The 19,468-nt window shown below is 48.6% G+C and overlaps 1 long non-coding RNA gene across 1 annotated transcript; it reads left to right on the plus strand.

Moving 5' to 3' along the window:
• The first annotated feature begins 6 nt into the window (after window positions 1–6).
• On the plus strand, window positions 7–16,013 carry LOC116658715. The gene is made up of 3 exons (XR_004314001.1): window positions 7–638; window positions 11,833–11,974; window positions 15,430–16,013. It is a non-coding gene; the product is annotated as an uncharacterized LOC116658715 (long non-coding RNA).
• Window positions 16,014–19,468: the final 3,455 nt, after the last annotated feature.

Here is a 19,468-nt window from a genome sequence, read left to right on the forward strand (position 1 = left end):
CTTTCATTTTGGCAGATTGGCTGACTGGGGTTCATGAAGAAATGTCCACATGTGTTCAACTTCCCCGGCAAGACTGGTGGCCCCTGAAGGCCTCTCAGAGGGCAACTTTTGAGTGTGGTATTGATGGCAGGAGGTCTAGGGGGCCTCACAAGCCCCCTCAAATCCAGAGCTGGCATCAAAGCCAGGGGTGAACTGCTTTTGGGGGAGGGTGGTCTTCTCATGCCTTCAGAACTGGGCAAGGGCCTTGGGTCCGAGCTCCTCCACCCCAGAGTGACTCACTAAACTGCCCTGAGTGCCTTCTTTGAAACGGAGACGGTGGTGACCCTTGATGTTACTGTGGCCCCCCCTTTGTAACTGCTCCTTCCCTGTCCCGCTGGTGATGTGGTGAGTGGCAGGACCCGGAGGCCGCTGCCGGGAGCTGCACAACCTCAGCTTCTTTCTTCTCCCGGATCACCTGGGGAGCCCCAGGAGCCCTCCCCAGGACCCACGGAATCCCCGCTGCCTGCCTGGTGACTGCGCAGGAGAGCCGGACCCGCCTGAGTCACGAGGCTGCTTTCTCCCCGGCACTGAGTCATTCTTAACAAGGCCTTCTGACGGGCAAATGGCTGTCATGACCCAAGATTCATCTAAGCCTGCAGGTACAGCCTGGGGGAGGGGGGAAGCACACAGGCTGAGGGAGGGAGGATCCTGCAGAGGAATCATGGGTTAGGATCCTGACTGCCTGAGGGCCAGGCCCACGTGGATATGCGAGTCAGGGGACAAGAGACAGCAGAGAGGTCGCTGGTGAGTCAGGGCATTTCAGCACCAGTAAGAGTAACTCCTGGGACCCTGAGCTTTTTTTTTCTTTTTAATTGAAGTGTAGTTCATTTACAATGTTAGTTTCTGGTGTACAGCAAACTGGTTCAGTTATATACATGTAACTGCAGTTATATATACATATATTCTTTTTCAGATTCTTTTCCATTATAGGCTGTTACAAGATATTGAATATAGCTCCCTGTGCTATAGCGTGAATCCTTGCCATTTATCTGTTTTATATATAGTGATGTATATCTGTTAATCCCAAACTCCTAATTTATCCCTCTCTCCCTGCTTTTCCCTTTGGTAACCGTGTTTGTTTTCTATGTCTATGAGTCTATTTCTGGTTTGTAAATAAGTTTGTATCTTTTTTTTCTGGATTCCCCATGTAAGTGTTATGATGTTTGTCTTTGACTTCCTTTACTTCATGTTATAATCTCCAGGTCCATCTCTGTTGCTACAAATGGCATCATTGCATTCTTTTTTATGGCTGAGTAATATTCACACACACATATATATTTTATATATATATACACACACCACATATTCTTTATCCATTCGTCAGTGGACATTTAGGATGCTTGCATGTCTTGGATATTGTAAACAGTGCTGCTATGAACACTGGAGTGCATGTATCTTTTTGAATTAGAGTTCTCTCCAGATATATGCCCAAGAGTGGGGTTGCTGGATCATGTGGTAACTCTATTTTTAGTTTTTTAAGGAACCTCCATACTATTCTCCATAGTGGCTGCACCAATTTTCATTCCCACCAACAGTGTAGGAGGGTTCCTTTTCCTCCATACCCTCTCCAGCATCGATTATTTGTAGACTTCTTAATGATGGCCATTCTGACAAGCGTGAGATGGTACCTCATTGTAGTTTTGATTTGCATTTCTCTAATAATTAGCAGTATTGCGCATCTTTTCATGTGCCTGTTGGCCATCTGGATGTCTTTGGAGAAATGTCTATTTATGGGACCCTGAGCTATGAATCTCTTTAAAAGATGATCATTATAAACCTGACCATCTTCATAAAGCCCTAACAACCAGCTGACAAATGTTCAATCATATTAACCACTTTTTAACTTCAAAATCTCTTCCAGCATTAGTTCAGATTTTCTCCTTGAGTCCTGTTTTATTTCCCTGTCATATGTTATAGTTTTTGCCACTATCTGGTTTTCTATGCAGCAGCATAATCCTCTCTGGTGTCCCTTTTTTATGTATGATATGATGTGGTAGAAGAACCATGGGCTTGGAGCCAGGACACCTGGTCTGAGTCCCCTGAAGCTTTAGGACCAGAGGGGAACCCTCCCATCTCTCCACCTGACCCTGCTGTCTCCTTCGGGAGGGAGGGGTGATAATCCGACCTTCTTCAAGGGTGTGGAGCCTAAGATAAAATCAGTGTGCATGAGATTAAAACAAAACCCATCATGTATTCTGCAAAGCACACATTATCTTAGTAGTTCCCTCATCATTTCTGGATCACCATGAACTCAAGTGGTTTCCAGCCGCTCATGCTTATAAACAGTGCTGTAGCTTAAAATTTTAAAAATTTATTATTAATTAATAGACCTTTTTAGAGCAGTTTTAGGTTTATGGAAAAATGAGTCAAAAGTGCAGAGTTCCCAGAAACCCCTTCCCACTCCCTCCCACAGCTCCTCCTGTTATTAGCATGTGTCCAAGTGCTGTATTTGTTACAATCAATGAGCCACTATGGATACATTATTATTAACTAAAGACCTCATTTACATTAGGGGTCACTCTTTGTGTTGTACTTCGTATGGCTTTTGACAAATGCATAATGACATGTATTCACCATTTCAGAATCATGCAGAATAGTTTCACTGCCCTAGAAATCCACTGCTGTGGCATTTTTGCACAATGTCTCTGCAGTTCATTTGGTTATTCAGTGACTTCACTGGAGTCCTAGCAAGGGGTATGACTACCTTTGTAATTTTCATCACACCTGGCCACTTTGCTAAACATCCAGGTTACATTTGTAGCACCTTGAAAATATAGAAATGTGTCTGTTCCCGTATGACTCCATAATACTGGATTTAATTATTGTTCCTAGCTGGAGATTAAAGACTTTATTTTAGAATAACTTTTTATCATCAAAGCAATGAATGCTTATTCAGAATCCCAACCATCCCTGTATTTATTCATTGAACACCAGTTTATTAAGTGCCTGCTGGGTTAGGACCCCTTCTGGCTCTGGGGCTACATAATAGAACCAGATGGCCATGGGTCATTGTCTCCAAGGAGTTCACATTTGGGCAGGCAGGACAGATGATAAGTAAGCAATTTTAAGATATGGCAGTTAGTGAGAAGTGCCCAGGGGTAAGGGGTGAAGGGGTAGACCTGTGGTTTGCCACCTGAGTACTAGTTAGGAACCCCCCTCCACCCGCCAACCCAAACCATGGACTTTCAGATACATCTGGGAACCCATCTGGGATAGGCTGACTCAAAACACAGGGCTGAGGGCGTGAAAGCTTGCAGGCAGCTCTGGGTACATCCAGCACTGAGTCTCTCCAGGTGGACAAGTGCGAGAGCGGAAGTGGCTTTGGTTTTGGACAGGTTGGCAGAGAAGTCCTCTCCTGTGAGGTGCACTTGCTCAGGGAAGCTGGGTTGGGGGAGCGCTGGGACACAGGGAACAGCACTGCGGGCAGGGGAGCACCTAGCAGAGCTCTGAGGCAAGCAGGGCATTCTGGTTCCCACCCTGAGTGTTGGACTCCTGAGACCTCTTCACTGTCATGGACATGGAATTGCTTAGGGACCAGCCTGGAAACAGGGAGAAAAGGAAAAAAGGAAGAAACCCACAGAGCTTCCTCCCACAATCAGAGCCTTAGGAGAGCCCCTTCCCCACTCCCGGAGGGCTCCCTGTCCACCCTGATGAGCGCCCTGGGGTGGCAGCTGGTTGAGTTCAGGCCACTGGTGGGAAGAAGAAATGGTCAACTCCCCTTCGGTTGGGTGAGCCTCTGAATTCTGGCCTTTTTTCCTGGTCGCCTACCTGCCGCCGTTTACTTTCCAGAGTGCTCATGAATTCTGTCCAGGTTTTATAGCTGCGCTTAGTGGGAGAGACAGGACTGAAATGGGCAGGTGTTACTTTTGTCTCTGTTTTACAGATGAGAAATGGTACTGAACGGAACATGTCTGGGACATTCACAGGGCTTAAGAGGGGGCCTGCTGGACCTGAGCCAGGGCTGGACCTCTTGACTCGCTGGCCCCCACCCCCATCACCCCCTGCCCACCTGCTCCACCCTAGTTTATTTCAACAGGCTCCTGCTGTCAGACACGTAGGCTGGTTCTGTTTTTAATATGATGAAATATGATAGAATTCCATACCCGCAAGTCTTTGAGCACATGTCTGTTTCTGGAAGTGGACTTGTTGAGTCTAAGAGCGTGAATACCTTTAAGACTTCAGTTAAAAAATGAGCACGTGTTAGGAAGTGTTCAGCAGGATGTCTGTGCTGTCCTCAGATGTCCTTGGTGACCTGCCCCTTGGGGTGAGGGGGTGAACGGCTGGGGATTGACTTGACCACACTGGACCCTGGGTGGGGAGCACTCCAGCCTAGGGTCCACAGTCTAGCGAGACCCTGCAGGGGAGGGGTGTACCCGCCTTGCTTTGGGCGTGGCTTTTGCACCTGGAGCCCCTGCTGGGGCGGGGTGCCCCCAAAGCCCTGGGCTATCGGCTCCCAGCCACCCTGCACGTAGCTGGTTCAAAAGTCGTTGTCCTAATTTGACCCCTTTGTGCATCACCCCTAACTTATTAAGCCCCACATCTGCATAAATTTCCTTTTAGTATTGAAAGGTCATTGCTATATTTGTCTTCTCCCCAAATGAGACAAGAACCTTCTCACTTCCCTGTGGTCTCGCTCTGGCCTTCCCACCCCTGCCCCCGACATCTGTTCACACAGTTGTATCTGGAGTTTATTCCCACATCAGTCTGCATAGTGGGCACTGCTGGTGCCCCCCAAGGGCCCTTCAGAGGGCTGAGAGCTGCCTGCTAACAGCTCCCAGGCCCCCATGGTCTGCCTCGCCCTGGACAGCCTTTGGCCAGTTACTGACCACCGGTGAGCTGGTCAGAGCTGGACTCCAGCCGCTCCCTGCATTTCCAGCCCAGTCCTGCCTCCCTTGCTCCCCTGAGCCCTGCAACCCCTTCACGAGAGCCTCTGCCAGGCTCTGCTGCTGGGAACTTGGCCTGAGGCACGAGGAACATAATATTTCGGACTCACGGCTAATTTTGACCACACTTTTTTCTTTTGCTGAATTTTACACTGATCCTCACTTATTCTATCCTCCTGCCTTCTTCTGGTTTTTTTTTCTTCCTGCCAGAGTAAATGCCTCAAAGATTTTCTCAAATAGGCCCCTGTGGAATAAGTTCTTTGAAATCATGTGTGTATGAGAATAACGTCACTTCCTCTGTAAGTTACTTAGTTTTTCGTCACAAAGCTCACTATTTTAGGTTAAAATGCTTTTCCTTCAGAATATTCAAGCGGTTCCCCGCTGTCCCTCTGACAGCCCCGGTGAGAGTTTGGTTTTGTTCCGTGGTAGGTGCTGTGGCTGAGTCGTGTGCTCTAGAAAGGCACGCTGAGGCGCCGGCCCCTGGCTCCTGTGCGTGGGCCCGTGTTTGGAAGAAGTGTTGTTGCAGATGCAACTAGCTAAGAGGCGGCCAGACTGGAGTGAGGTGGGCCCGAGTCCAGTATGACTGGTGTCCCTGTAGGACGAGGAGAGGAGACATGGACACACCGGGACTCGCTGTGTGATGACGGAGGCAGAGATGGGGTGGGGCCTCCCCAGCCAGGGACCCCCAAGGATGGCCAGCAACCCCCGGAAGCTGGCGGAGAGGCCCAGGACACAGTGGCCCCCTAGAGCCTTCTGGGGGAGCCTGGCCCTGCTCTGCTGTTGGCCTTGGACTTCTAGAACTATGAGAGGAGACACTTCAGTTGTCGGAAGACAGCCAGGTGGTGCCGCTTCACGCAGGCGGCCCGGGTAAACCAACACAGTGGGTAATCCACATTTTCCTTTTGGGAGATTTGAAATTTCACTTTCTTCCAACCCTTATCTTCTAAGTATTACTATCAGCAGGGTGATACTGTCTCCCTGGGGGTTGGAGAAAAGGCCTAATGGAGGTGGTTGGGGTGAATTTTAGGAAGACAGAAACTTCTAGTGTGCACAGGGCTCACCAGCCTCGCCTCCCACTCTCAGCCCCGCTCTCACTTCCTTCTGGGTGCTTCTCTTTGGTGGGAAGCCAGCTGCAAACAACTGCCCTCGGAATGCTCGGCTGGTCAGAGCTGCAGGGAATGCCCCCGGTGGGCGCGAGGCCACCCACCGAGGAAGGGGGTACGGGTGGGCAGAGATGCTCGGGTCCGGGCTCCAAGGTTGGGCATGCAAAGCGGTTGTTTTGCTCTGCACTCGCTGTCTTGCGGCGGGGGGTCCTGAGTACCCCAAATTCCCTGCACGGCTCCTGGTCCTCAGCTGAGCAGTGCCAGTCGGGGGGCGGGGATCTGGGAGGGGTCTGCTCTGATGGTTTCTGGAGGAGAGAAGGAGCCACAAGTCGAAGGTGCCTTCCCAGCCCCTACGTGGGACCCCCGGGACTTGATGGCTTCTCCTATCTGCCCTTCACCCCACCCTCCAACACCCACCCGGGGCCCACCTCCTATTTTTTCAGCGTTGAAGAGGCCCTTAGACCCACCACGTTCTTTTATCAGCTGCTTAATCTCAGTGGGTTGTTCTGAGGAGGCACCTGGCGGCCCCCCCAGTTCTCCACTTCGTGTGGCCATCACAAAGCTCTTTGAACAAATCAAGAATTTCACTCCCAGCCTCCTGTGTTCTGAGATGTGCTCAGATTCTTGCCTGGATTTCTCTTCTGTTTACTCTGATGCTGATGGGGGAGGAGGGGGAAACGGGGGGCCCACATCTTACCAGAGGCTGCGTGGGGGCAGGGAGGGGCAGGGAAGTCCCTCCCAACAGCGGCGGCTGGGGACTGCTGCGGATTCAAGGAGAACCAGCGTTCAAGGCCCCAGGAAGGAGCTGGGGCCACTGTTGGGATTTTGCACAGGAAAAGCCAAGAGCAGCGGGCCAAGAGAGGACGTGCCTTTGAGGACCCCCGGGGGTGTGAGCCGCAGGTGGCGTGGCGAGGCCCTGGGGCAAGTGGCTGGGGTTTTACATCAGCACCTGTTTCCTCCCAGATTAGCAGGAAATGGTGAGCACTGTCGGGATGGAGAGGACCCGGGGCCTCATCCGTCGGGGAGAAGCCTCCTTGCTGGAGAGGCCGAGCTGTGGCTGCCCTCCCCGCGCTGAGGGACCGCCCTTGCTCTGGGCGGCCCTGGGCTGTCGGAAGGGAGCCTAGACTTTGGACAGAACAGCCCGTGGTCCAGGAATCTGGAAGATTCTGACTCTCTCTGGGACGGTGTGGTCAACTGAAATTTGCAGACCATCCTCAGACCTCATTCATGCCAAATGAGCACCGCAAGATTTTTGGATGGTGCCAGTCAGGCACTTGGCTCTGTGGGGTGTGGGTGTCAGGGTGGGAGGGATGGTGTCCATGCACGTGCACCAACGACTTCTCCCTGCAGATCACCCGGGAGGCAGCCAGGGTCTCGGGGCGTGACCTGCGTGGCCAGCTTCCCACACCTCACCCTGTCCCTGCTCGGTCTGGGGGCCCTGTCTGTCCAATGTGTGTGTGTTGAGGACGTGTTTTGTGGCAAGTCAGGGGCTGGGCACCTGCTGGGGGTCACGGAGGTAGAAGAGACTCAGCTTGTGCCCATTTTTGACTTATTATCCAGATAGTATTTTAGGGAGTCCCATCTGTCTACCAGTGAGTGTCAGGGTTCTCCAGAGAAACAGAACAAATAGAATGTGCATATTTCTCTCTCTCTCTATGTATATATAATATAATATATAATATAATGGTTTATATATATATATAGAGAGAGAACAGATACTTATAGCACAGATTCCTATGATTCATGAATTTTATATATATATATATGTGTATATCCAACTATCTATTCTTCTTAAAATCTAAAAATCTAAAATCTGCAGGGCAGAACAGCAGTCTGGAGACACAGGGAGGAGATGATATTGCAGCTTGAGTCCAGAGGTAGCCTAGAGGCAGAATTCTCTCTTCCTCAAGTAACCTCAGCCTCTTCTCTTAAGGCCTTCGACTGCTTGGACGAGGCCCACCCACATTATGGAGGGAAATCGACTTTACTCCAAGGCTACTGATTTAAATGTGAATCACACCTGAAAAAATACCTTCACAGCCACACCTGTGTTTGACCAAACTTGGTTTTACTGTAGCCCAACCAAGTTGACACATGAGATTAACCATCCTAACAAGTAACCATTAAAAAGGTTGAATGCAACCAAGGCATGACTGGGCTGGGGGGGCGTGGGGGCGTGAGGTCTCAGTTTCCCTGGGGACTGGGAAGAGCCACTTGGAAGAGGGGTGACACTTGGAGGAGGGTCTCAGGAGGCCTGACAGGCCTCCATGCTTCATTCCCAACCCTTGCCTTTGGCTGGGCCACCGAGGGGCCGGGGATGGGGAGACCCTGAGGCTTGCTTTGTGGGCGAGGGGCCCGCCGGTTCACGTGCAGCTGTGCTGTGCTCAGAGGGGCCACAGGGGTCCCCTTGCTGGGCTCTTGAGACTTGAGGGCTGAGATGCCAGGACCCTGAGCCCTGGTCAAGCTCTTTGCAGAAGCATCGAGGCCCACCGTAGGGATACCCAGAGTGCACCCTGGCTGCAGACGTAGTCAGGGTAAGACTGGTGGAAAGCTGCCCTCTCCCCCAGAGCCCGGCCATTTTCTGCCAGCTCTCCTGCCTTCCCAGGGGCTGGAAGGCCAAACTCTTAGGGGGGAGGGGGAGGGGAAGGGGCAACAACTGGACTGATGGACAGCACATTAGCCTGCGTGGCGGCCTCATTTCTGTTCCAGCATCTTCCCCAGCAAGTCACCAGGGGGACCATCTCCAGATGCCCAAATCCAGAAAGATGGAAAACCTTGTTTAGGGGCAAAGTGTGGTGCCGGTGTTCCCCCCCAGGAGCCGGTTGTGGGTTCGCACATGTGTGCAGAGAAAACATTCTGGTTTTCTGTGTTGGTTCTCACTGTGTTATTTGGAGTCTGTCCAATGCCTTCCCAGTGAAGTTTCATTTTCCACTCATCCCCCCACGTTGTCCAAAAGGGCCAGAACTTCCCAAGCTGTAGGGTAACGTGTTTGTCGTCTTTGAGAGGATAAGACACTCGCTAAGCACTTAGCCCTTGAGTGGAGACGCTACGTCACAGCACGAGTGGCAGCAGGGCCGGGCCCGCCGGGAGGCACGGCCCTGGCTGGGGGCTGTCTGTGTCGCCAGAGGCAAGCTCGGCTGCCAGCGCTCACTGGCCAGGAGTCAGCTCCCCCGAGGGATGTCTGCGCGGGGCGGGGAGGGAGGACCACACAGCTAAGCTGGCCTGGTATGTCCTGAGTTCAGGGTCAACTGAGAGGAGCATCCAGTATCCGCATGACTAGCCCACCTAGGGGCGTCTTCCACCCCCTGAAACGTCTTCAGGTCTGTGATGAGGGGGATGGATGGGGGGATTGCAGCTTACATCTACAAAGTGACAATTATTCGTGAGAAAGACCCCAGTGGCAGGAGCCTGCGGTCTTACGGTCTGTGCCCTGGGTTAAGTGCGGGCCTTGGGATGCAAGTGGCTGGATGGGCAGTGGGTGGACCAATGCAGAGAGAGAGGAATCTCTACCATGTTCTGGAGCCTTCTTGAATCTGTGACCACCCGTAACAACCCCCGGAGAAGAAATCCTTGTTCTCCTCAGAATTATGTTCTGTGATCTCTGAATGAGCAATATTTTCATTTTTGGTGGATTGTGGCTCAACATCTGGAAGGTTTACCTGGACTCCTCCCCGGGAGTGGGACAACCTTGCTCGGGCCCCCCGGGGTGGGCTCGTCCTGCGGCCGCGGTGGGCGGCGGGGCCCCAGCAGCTGCTCGGATTACTGACGCTGTTTCCCACTGAGGTTGTTGGAACAGGTAAATGATGACATTTCCAGGAGAACAGCCTACGAAGGAGTACAGAATGCATTCCTGTATCCAGTTCGCACCCCCAATCCAGGGTGCTGGGGCTCCGGGAAGGGCACCCACTTCAGCTTCTTTAACCAGTGCTCACCTTTCAATGTGGCCATTCTAACATCATTCTGAGAAACAACCCTCGAATGAGGACAGCTGGCTCTGGGTCCTGCTTCTGCCGTGAAGGATCTCGGAGAAGTTACGTGACCTCCCTGAGCCTCAGTCTCCTCTTCTATGAAGGAGCAGCGAATCCCTGAATCGTGATGCCATTGGGAGAATTAGACAAGAGAATGTGTGTGACCTAAGAGAAATGGATGGAAATGTTACAAGAGGTTATGATGATGATGGTCTAATCTCCTGATATTATAACTTTAATATTTTTTAGAAAGCTTTTCCTTCTGTGAACAGAAATCTGCCCCGTGTGTCTCACACTCGGTAGATCTAGCTTGCATCTTTGGAACAAAAGAAAGCCACTCCTACCTCCTCTTCCAAGTCACCACCCTCTTAAAGATCTTGGATTTGGCAAGTGCTTTCTGTGGGTCCATCTCTTGCATCCCACGTTAGACATACTCGGTTCTTTTCCACCGTCCCCCAAACCATATGGTTTCAGTGCCTGCCACCACCTTAGTTTCATTGCCTGGACACTCTTGGATCCTACAACTGTCTTAAAAAGTTATGTCCAGAAGCGGAGCGAATATTCCAAATTGATGTAGCATAAAAAGAGGGCTCGATCCAACTGTGTTTTTGCAGCCCTTTATTGTGTTTTCTCCCTCTTGTTAAAGCAGAGACCTTTTCTATGGTCCACCTTTTCTGCTGGAACTTTACCAATGCCTCGTAAAGTTGGCTGCATAGATTGGATGAGTAATATATGTCATGGACAATAATAATAATTCTCTTCAAGAGTGTGGTGAGCCGAAGCTGGCTTTTACCCTCTTCTGAGAACCAATTGTTAAATAATCAGAAATTTGAGGGATCTGGTTGTTAAACTGTTGCTGCCTTGGAACAGCCACGGTGGGAGCATTTACACCATGGAAACTGGCAAAGGCTACAAGCCGCGATTTTGACTTTCCTCTCAAAGAGATGGTTTACCAGCAGCACACAGATGAGAAAAACCTGTCACTCATTCCTGGAGAAAAATGAGGAAGACACAGAGGATAACATTTTTTTTTTGCTTTCTGGAATATATGTATTTTTCTCAATAAAGAATAAAAGCCACTCTGGGTTAAAGGTGGGCAACTGACAATAATCATAATATTCTGAGGCGCATGTGTAATTGAAACGTAACCTCCCTCCACCCGCACGAAGGCTTTGGTTCAGCCAGGAAATTTTGCTGAGAGAATGTAAGGCTGCAGACACTCGGGCTGTGACCCCGCAGGTCTTCCTGTCATCATTTTAGACACTTCTTTACTTTAAAGAAACTGGGCTGAGAATGAAATTCAGCTAATGTTCAAGTTTAGTTTTCTGAAAATAACTTGCCACTTGGGAAGGTGGTAAAGAGTGTTGATCTCAGCTGCTTGGCTGAACTTCCTCGTAAAGTTTTAACTTCACCAAGCCCAAGTCTAGGCACAGTGTTTCTTAAGGGCTAATTCATTCTGTGGGTGTTCCTTAGGTTCTGGAATTTCAGGGTTCCAGCCCTAAATTACTCTTTTAGGGAGAACCAGCCTCTCTTGAGAGGCCTCACGCGGCGGAGCTTGGCTGATATGCAAAACATTGAAAGACTTAATTTTTTTCTTTTCAAAATAGATTCAACTTCAGTAAACCTTAAGCCAAGCCTCTCGCAGATGGCAGACAGCTTAATTGCTGCGGTTAAACTCGCCTGACATTTTTTGGGAAAACTTTGGGTGTTAGAATAATCCATCGGACCTGGAGGAAATAGCTTCCAACCCACACAGAGACCGGCATGTGGACCAGCCTCTCAGTGTGGTGGCTGAAGCTTTGTCCCAGGATGTTCTATTTTTCTCCCTGCCCTTTTCAGGCTTGCTTGAATGGCTTGCAAGTCCAGTGTGTATCGTTTGGGCAGCAAATCAATAGAGACCCAAGATGAAGTGACTCAGCATCGCTGTTTCTGCCTGCGCCCCATCTGTGCTCCGGGAGCATCTGAGAGGGGGGATGACAAGGTCAGTTGACTCTATTCATGTATTAGCTTCATTTATTTATTGACTTATTTTTAAAAATTTGCAGGCACCGTGTGCCTCTAGGTAGCTCACATCATGGGTACCTGATGGCATGAGCTGTGAATTGCAAGAGACATCACTTCTTTCTGGAGTGCCACCCATATGGCGGGCACGTCCGAGGCTCTATTCTCTTGGAAAATTCATTTTCTGCCTCTGTCAATAAGGGGTATCTTCTAAGTGAAAGATTTCTGCTTCAACTAGAATTTATGATTTGGGGACTCAGAAAATATTCAGCATGGGTGTTCGAGATTTGCAAATACTATTACATATAAAAATAGATAAAAAACCAAATTTCTTCTGTAGAGCACAGGGAACTATACTCAATATCTTGTGGTAACCTATAATGAAAAAGAATATGAAAACAAATTCATGTATGAACGTGTATGACTGAAACATGCTGTACACCAGACACTGACACATTGTATACTTCAATGAAAACAAAAAGGTGATTGCACCCAAGATTCCTGCCATCTTAATGGCAAAGTCAAAGACAAAACCCAGAGGAAAATGTCCTTGTTTCCTTTAAAAACCAAGGGCTGTGGAGTTTGATTACATTTTTATAAACCGTGTTTATAAACACTTGCAAACACCCCAGAGCACGAACAGTCAACCCATGTTTGTACTATAAATGGATTTGTTTTAACCGGTTCTCTTATGTGTGTCACTGTGCAGATGGATGACAGTTCTTGGCTTTGACCCCAGCTTCTCAGAATCAAATGTGCACAGTCACTGGGCAGCTGCAGATGTCCTGTGTCACCTCGGACACATGGCGGGAAGAAAGAATCCAGGGTTGGGGTGGCGCCTGGTGGGCACAGTGGGACCTGGCCCTGAGCCCAGAGGAGGAGCTGAGGAGGGAAACAGGCGATTTAAGTGGTGGTCATTGGACATTTGACCGGATTTGTTCACAGAGTGGGCAGGACACCCTCGAGAACCCCCAGGCAAGGGCCCAAGGGTGGGCTGTCATTAGCAGGGTAGGATGGGCTCTGAGAAAGCGTGTGGCCCAAGCTGGTGTCCAGAGTTGGTGGGAGCGATTAGCAGTGTTTGTCCAACTCATGGTCCTCATCAGAGCAGTTTGGAAGATGAACACCCCTGCCCTCAGATCACTAGAGGGGGTTGTTCATGTGGATCACAGGCAGTGATCCACATCCAAGGGCTCTGAGAAAGACGTGACTGAAACCATATTACATCCACTCACGTGCTGTAGACAGGGCTGGCTTTGTAATTGTGCTCAATTTGGAGATGGAAACGTCGAGGCTCAGAGAGCCCACTGGATCGCCCAGCTGGCACCTCAGTGCATCTCAGCTCAGGAGACAGACCACGGGACATCCTCACTTTATCTTCCTCTTTTCCTCATTGCCCATTCTGGGGTGCCTCCATCAAGGCTGCTGTTTAACCAGTTGTCATTTGTTTCATTAAATACATTCAAGTGTTTTTCTCTCACAAGAGCCATCCCTGCTTGGACACGTTCCTCTCACAAAATACCTTGGTGGTTGCTGGTGATCTGCTTGCCTTCCCTTTACCTTCACCAAGAAAATCAAAGATTGAAGTCCCTTTGCAGAAGAGAAACTTTCCATTTATAAGCTTAAAAGGGTTCATTGTCATTAGGAAGTTTCGGGCTGCCGGCTAAGGAGAATCCTAGTGAAAAAGGCTTAAATACCAAAAAACTACGTAGTAAAGCCCAGAGGCAGCACTTCTGGATTCAGTGGCTCAACGATGACATTCAGGACGAGGACCCCTTCCCTCTTTGAGTTGTGTCCTCCTTCACCTTGTTCTCTTCTGGTCAAAAGATGGCTGCTGCTGCTGCTGCTCCAGCCATCACCTCAACACACAGACCATTTAGAAGCAGCCCCATTTCCCCTCACATGACTTTCTTTATCAAAGAGGAAAAAGTTTTCTAGATACCTCTGCTGTTCCCCAGGTTTCTTCCAGCTCACTCACATGCTCAGTCAGGCCACACCCCCTCACTGGGGTGCTTGGTCCCCTGCACGCTGTACTGGGCAGGGGGCTCTTCCCTCAGTCTCATCTAGGTTCCCATCTCTGTGGCCCCTTCTTCTTTTGTCTCCTTTCCTGAGCTGAGGATTGGAGTTCTCCTTGAGGTTTGCAGCCATCCCTCCTCTGTGCCTGGGGTTTTCTGGGCCTCCCAGGTATCTTTCTGGGTTCTTCAAGGCTCTGGACCCAACCACAGAGGTGTGGGCCACAGGGGTCCGTTTGCACTTCCTCCTGCTCTCTCTTCTCCTGTCTCTGACTCCCTGGGTCACATGACACAGGAGCTGGGTTTCTGACATTTTCAATTTCATGTTCTTCTCTTAACAGTAGCTTGGTCACCATAAGGGAAGGGGGATCCTCCCTTCCCCAGGAAGCATCTCGAAGATCTGACCGCTCTCCGCTTTGAACGTAGAAAATCCTCCTTCTCAATAGGAACAGACTTTCAAGGGACAGTCCTGCTGAGATGCAAATAAGCCACTTGGCAGTCAGAGCTGAGTTACTGAGTAAAGTAATTTGTGTAGAGCACGGAGGCGAGTTTCTGGCACATCCGGAGCCCTCACGGGAAGTAGCTGCTGACGTGATGATGATTATGAGTGAGAACCCCTGGGCTTCAGTGTCACAGTCAGTCCTGCCCTGAGGTCCAGACGAGAAGGGCCTCACCTTGGCTTCCTCGTGGGGCCAGGAGTCTGTGGGCCGAGCCTGGCCCCCACTTCTAGACCGTGCTCCCGGTGCTAGGGGCTCTGGAATTCCCTCCCTGGTGGTCCCAAGACTGCTTCTGCCCGGGGTTGCCCTCCCCAGGGTGAGCCTGTGGCAGACCCAGCGGGCGGCTGCAGATTGGCTGTTTGTGGGATGAGTGATGGACATGCAAATGAGCTGCACATCACAGTGCGGGAGGTTTCTCAGGGGGTGGACAGAACCGGGTGAGGGGAGAGCGAGAGAACGGACGGGGGTGGCTGTGGGCCAGTGGAGGGGCCAGCTCCTCCCACGCCACCCGATTCCAGAACTCCTGGGACTGTGAGTCATCTTAATTCATCTCGGGTTTTCCAGGCTGTTCCAAGGTATATTTATCAAGGTGGACGGCTAGGGCACAGCTTGGCACTTTGTCCACTTGACTGCTCACTTGTAAATGTTTAAGTGTGTGGTTTGCAGGTCTCCATTGTTATTCACCTCCAGGACCCCCAGCCGTGTAAGGGTGGGCCTGATGGTAATGGTGTCCCTAAGCTGCCATTATTGAGGTGCCTTAACCATTGACAGAGCTGTCTCAGTTTACACTATCTTCTCCAATTGCTCTTATTTAACTTTTAAAACGACCGCCGACGGGGGTGTTGCTGGGATCCCCACTTGACAGGGTTGAACGCTCTGAAGCTAACACATCACGTAATCCCACCTTGTGGTTTACGTTTCTTTCCTAGAAGAAAAATGATCGAGGCTTTGCACACATGGGGCCAGTGTACACCCAGCGCTGGGAGTTCCTCCGTGCGGCAGACCGTCCTCGCTGGTCCTAAGGAACAGAGTGGCTTTGTTTCTTTGATAGATATGCTCTCGCAGCTGCCATCCTTCACGTGCCTCCTAATGGCCTTTGGAAATGTCACCTCCTAACAAGGACAGGACGCTTGGCAAGAAAACCTCTGCAGAGATGCTTGTTCTCAGAGCTGCTCCAGTTCTGCCAAAGGCGGAAAATTACAGGACGTGGTTCCCGCTCTCCAACTGGTGAGGAGAACGGAGGAGGAAATGCAGAACAAGAGAGTATGTGTTTTTAAAAAATGTACTTCTCAACAATTTTAATTAAAAAAATTAATAGGAAATGTATTCACACGGCTCAAAATTAATAAACCACAGAAGGTTCTTCCCTCAACACGAACCCTCCACCTACCCACTTTTCTTTGCTGTTGACAATCAGTCTTACTCATTTCTTCCAGAGATATTTTACGTATATAGATTTTATACATATTATATATACATGTAAATATATGTATGTATATTTTATGTATATGTAAGTCAATAATATACGTGTACACTTATATATAATATACAAACACATTTCTTCTCCCTTTTACACAAGTGGTAATACACTTAAAAAATAGACTTTAGACTTTTTTTTTATTGAGTTATAGTCAGTTTACAATGTTGTGTCAATTTCTGGTGTACAACACAATTTTTCAGTCATACATGAATATACATATATTCATTTTCATGTTCTTTTTCACTGTGAGCTACTACAAGATCTTGGCTATATTTCCTTGTGCTATACAGTATAAACTTGTTTATCTATTCTATATATACCTGTCAGTATCTATAAATCTCAAACTCTCAGTCTGTCCCTTCTCATCTGCCTCTCCCCTGGCAACCACAAGTCTGTATTCTATGTCTGTGAGACTTTAGACTTTTTAATTGAAGTTTAGTTGGTTTCCAATGTTGTGATAGTTTCAGGTGTATAGCAAAGTGATTTGGTTTATATATATATATATTTCAGATTCTTTTCCTTTATAGGTTATGACAAGATATTGAATATAGTTCCCTGTGCTATACCGTAGGGCCTTGTTGTTTATCTATTTTATATATAGTAGTTTGCATCTGTTAATCCTAAACTCCTGATTTATCCCTCCCCCTCTTTCCCTTTTGGTAACCATAAATTTGTTTTCTATGTCTGTGTCAGTTTCTGTTTTGTAAATAAGTTCATTTGTATCATATAAATGATATCATATGATATTTGTCTGACTTATTTCAATTATTATGATAATCTCCAAATCCAACTATGTTGCTGCAAATGACATTATTTCATTCTTTTTTATGGCTGAGTAATATTCCACACACACACCACATCTCCTTCATCCATTCATTGGTCAATGGGCATTTAGGTTGCTTCCACGTCTTGGCTCTTGCAAATAGCGCTGCTATGATCATTGGGGTGCATGTATCTTTTCCAATTAGAGTTTTCATCAAAAATAGACAGTTTTTAAGGTAGTTTCCAGTTCACAACAAAACTGAATGAAGGTACAAAGGTTTCCCATGTACTCTCCGTCCCCACACACCTACAGCCTCTCCCGTTATCAACATCCCCCACCAGAGCGGTACATCTGTTACAACTGCTGACCCGACGTTGACTCATCATCACGCGGAGCCCCTGGTTTACATGGGGCTCACCCTTGGTGCTGTATGTTCTATGGGTTTAGAAAAATGTTTGACACGTATCCATCATGACAGCATCATACCAAATAGTTTCACTGCCTTAAACATCCTCTGAGAGCACATATTTTAATACTTAACCATGTGGGGGGTCTGCAGCACAGGCTGGAAAACTTCCTCTGTGAAGGGCCGGATGGTGAGCACGGGCCACACCGTCTCGGCCCCAGCTCCCCAGTCCTGCTGTTGTTGCAGGAAAGCCGCCCCAGACAGCACGTGAGCGAGCGGGCGTGTGCTTCAGCGAACCTTCATTACGGACGCTGTAGTTTGAATTTCATATACTTTCAGCCTGCCATGAAATATCATGTTTCTTTGGGTTTTTCCCCATTCCTTTAAAAAGATAACGCCTAAGCTTGCTGGCTGTGCAGAGACGAGTGGCGGGCTGGGTTTGACTTGAGGCCTGTGGTTGCTGACCCCCTAGTTGAGAGCAGTTTCTCTTAAATTGCTTAGTAGAGCAAAATTTCTTCGTGGGCGGTCAGCAGGCATGCAGAAGGGTAAGTCTGGGAACCGCCATAGGCTCTGTGTGTCCTTCTTAGAGAGTTGTGGTGCACGTGAGCATCACAAAGGCTCTGAGCAGTCCTGCAGCAACATGACCTCGGCAACACTTTCCTGCTGTTTAGTTGGAGCAGCATTTCCCAACTTGGTCATGAGAACCTTCCTCCTCCTCCTCCTTCAGCACAGAATAGGTATGAACTTGCTGTAGAACTGCTATTTTGAAGAACCCAGATTGAGAAATGTTGGCCCAGAGGTCCCGAGCTGTAGAGAGCAGAGTTTGGAAGTGGTGGGAGGAGCCCAAGGAGGGATTTTGGAGAAGTTGGGATTTATATCAACTTTCTTGAGTTCAGCTTCGGATGGAGGGATTCTTTAGGGGAAAAGCTAAAACCCACTGTGCACAGTAGACTCTTCATTCCCCTTCCCCCAAGCCTGGTCCTCCCCTCTCAGTCGACAGACCTGCACTCATCCAGCTGCTTGGACCAAAACAGGACTTGTTTGTGACCTCCCTCCTTTCTTTTACTCCGCATCCAATTTATCAGCAGATTTTCAACTCTACCTTCAAAACACGTGATGAATCCAACCTCTCTCACCACCTCCACTCCGGCCCAGCTGCCCCACAATAGTTAGCACCCTATTCCTCAAATATTCCTAGACCAACAGTCTCCAGAGTCGGGAGGACAGGAAGCCATTCAATCTTTCATTCATATTTTCTCATTTCCTTTCCTTCTGTCTATTTAATAATGTGCACATTGTCCATTTTCAAATGTACCTAATATGTCACTACACAGAACATGTTTATCATTTATAAATAATGTGTGTGTGTGTCTATGTATGCGGAGGGAGGAGTGGAGAACTGGGGCTACTTTGAGGTGCCATCTCTCACACACACAGAACGAAACCCAGCTCCGCTGAGAACAGCTAGAGATGAAGACAATAGGAAAAGTATTTGAAGGCATTGAGAGTTAACAGAACAGTGAAGAATTTTCAGGCCAAGATCTGGGAGAGGAATAAAATACAGAAAGGTGAGCCAGCATTTGTGATCACTTTCCCCCAGGTGTCATTTTTCCAGAAGGAGAAAGAAACTGAGAGGGTAAGAAGCCAACAGAGCTGTTGATAGACAATGCGGAGAGAAGAACAAACATTGGGGTTCAGGGCCTGCAAGGAACTGGAGGCCCTGGACACCCCCCAGCCCCCAGGATATTTGGTTTGGGAAAACTGCACAGGACTATAGTCTAGAAGTAAGGGGGTGGCAGAAATTCACTTCAAGGAATGAAGCCCAGCTTTGCATTGTTTCTGTCCCAGACTGGACGAAGGAGATCAGGCTCTGCTGGTGCTCACAGCTGTCTCTCGTAAGGAGATGCAGTCTCCCTCTGGACCAAGGAAGTGCCCCCCAAGATCTCTATGTTTTTCATACACAGTGTCTGGCATTCCATCAAAACTACCTGTGCATAAAGAGACAAAACAATGATATTAAAAAGAGAGAGAATAAAGAGGTAAAGAGAACATATCGACAGGGAATCCAAAATAGTGGATTTAAACTTCATGATTTGCAGACACAAACTACTATATATAAAATAGATACATAGCAGGTGTCTTCTGTATAGCACAAGGAACTATATTTAATATCTTATAGTAACCTATAATGAAAAAGGATATGAAAACAAATATATGTCTGTACATGTATGACTGAAACATCATGCTGTGCACCAGAAACTGACATATTGTAAACTGACTAGACTTCAATAAAAAAAACACCCCCCCAACCAAACAAAA

The sequence above is a fragment of the Camelus ferus genome, chromosome 1 (assembly GCF_009834535.1).
Source record: "Camelus ferus isolate YT-003-E chromosome 1, BCGSAC_Cfer_1.0, whole genome shotgun sequence".
NCBI classification, from domain to species: Eukaryota; Metazoa; Chordata; class Mammalia; order Artiodactyla; family Camelidae; genus Camelus; species Camelus ferus.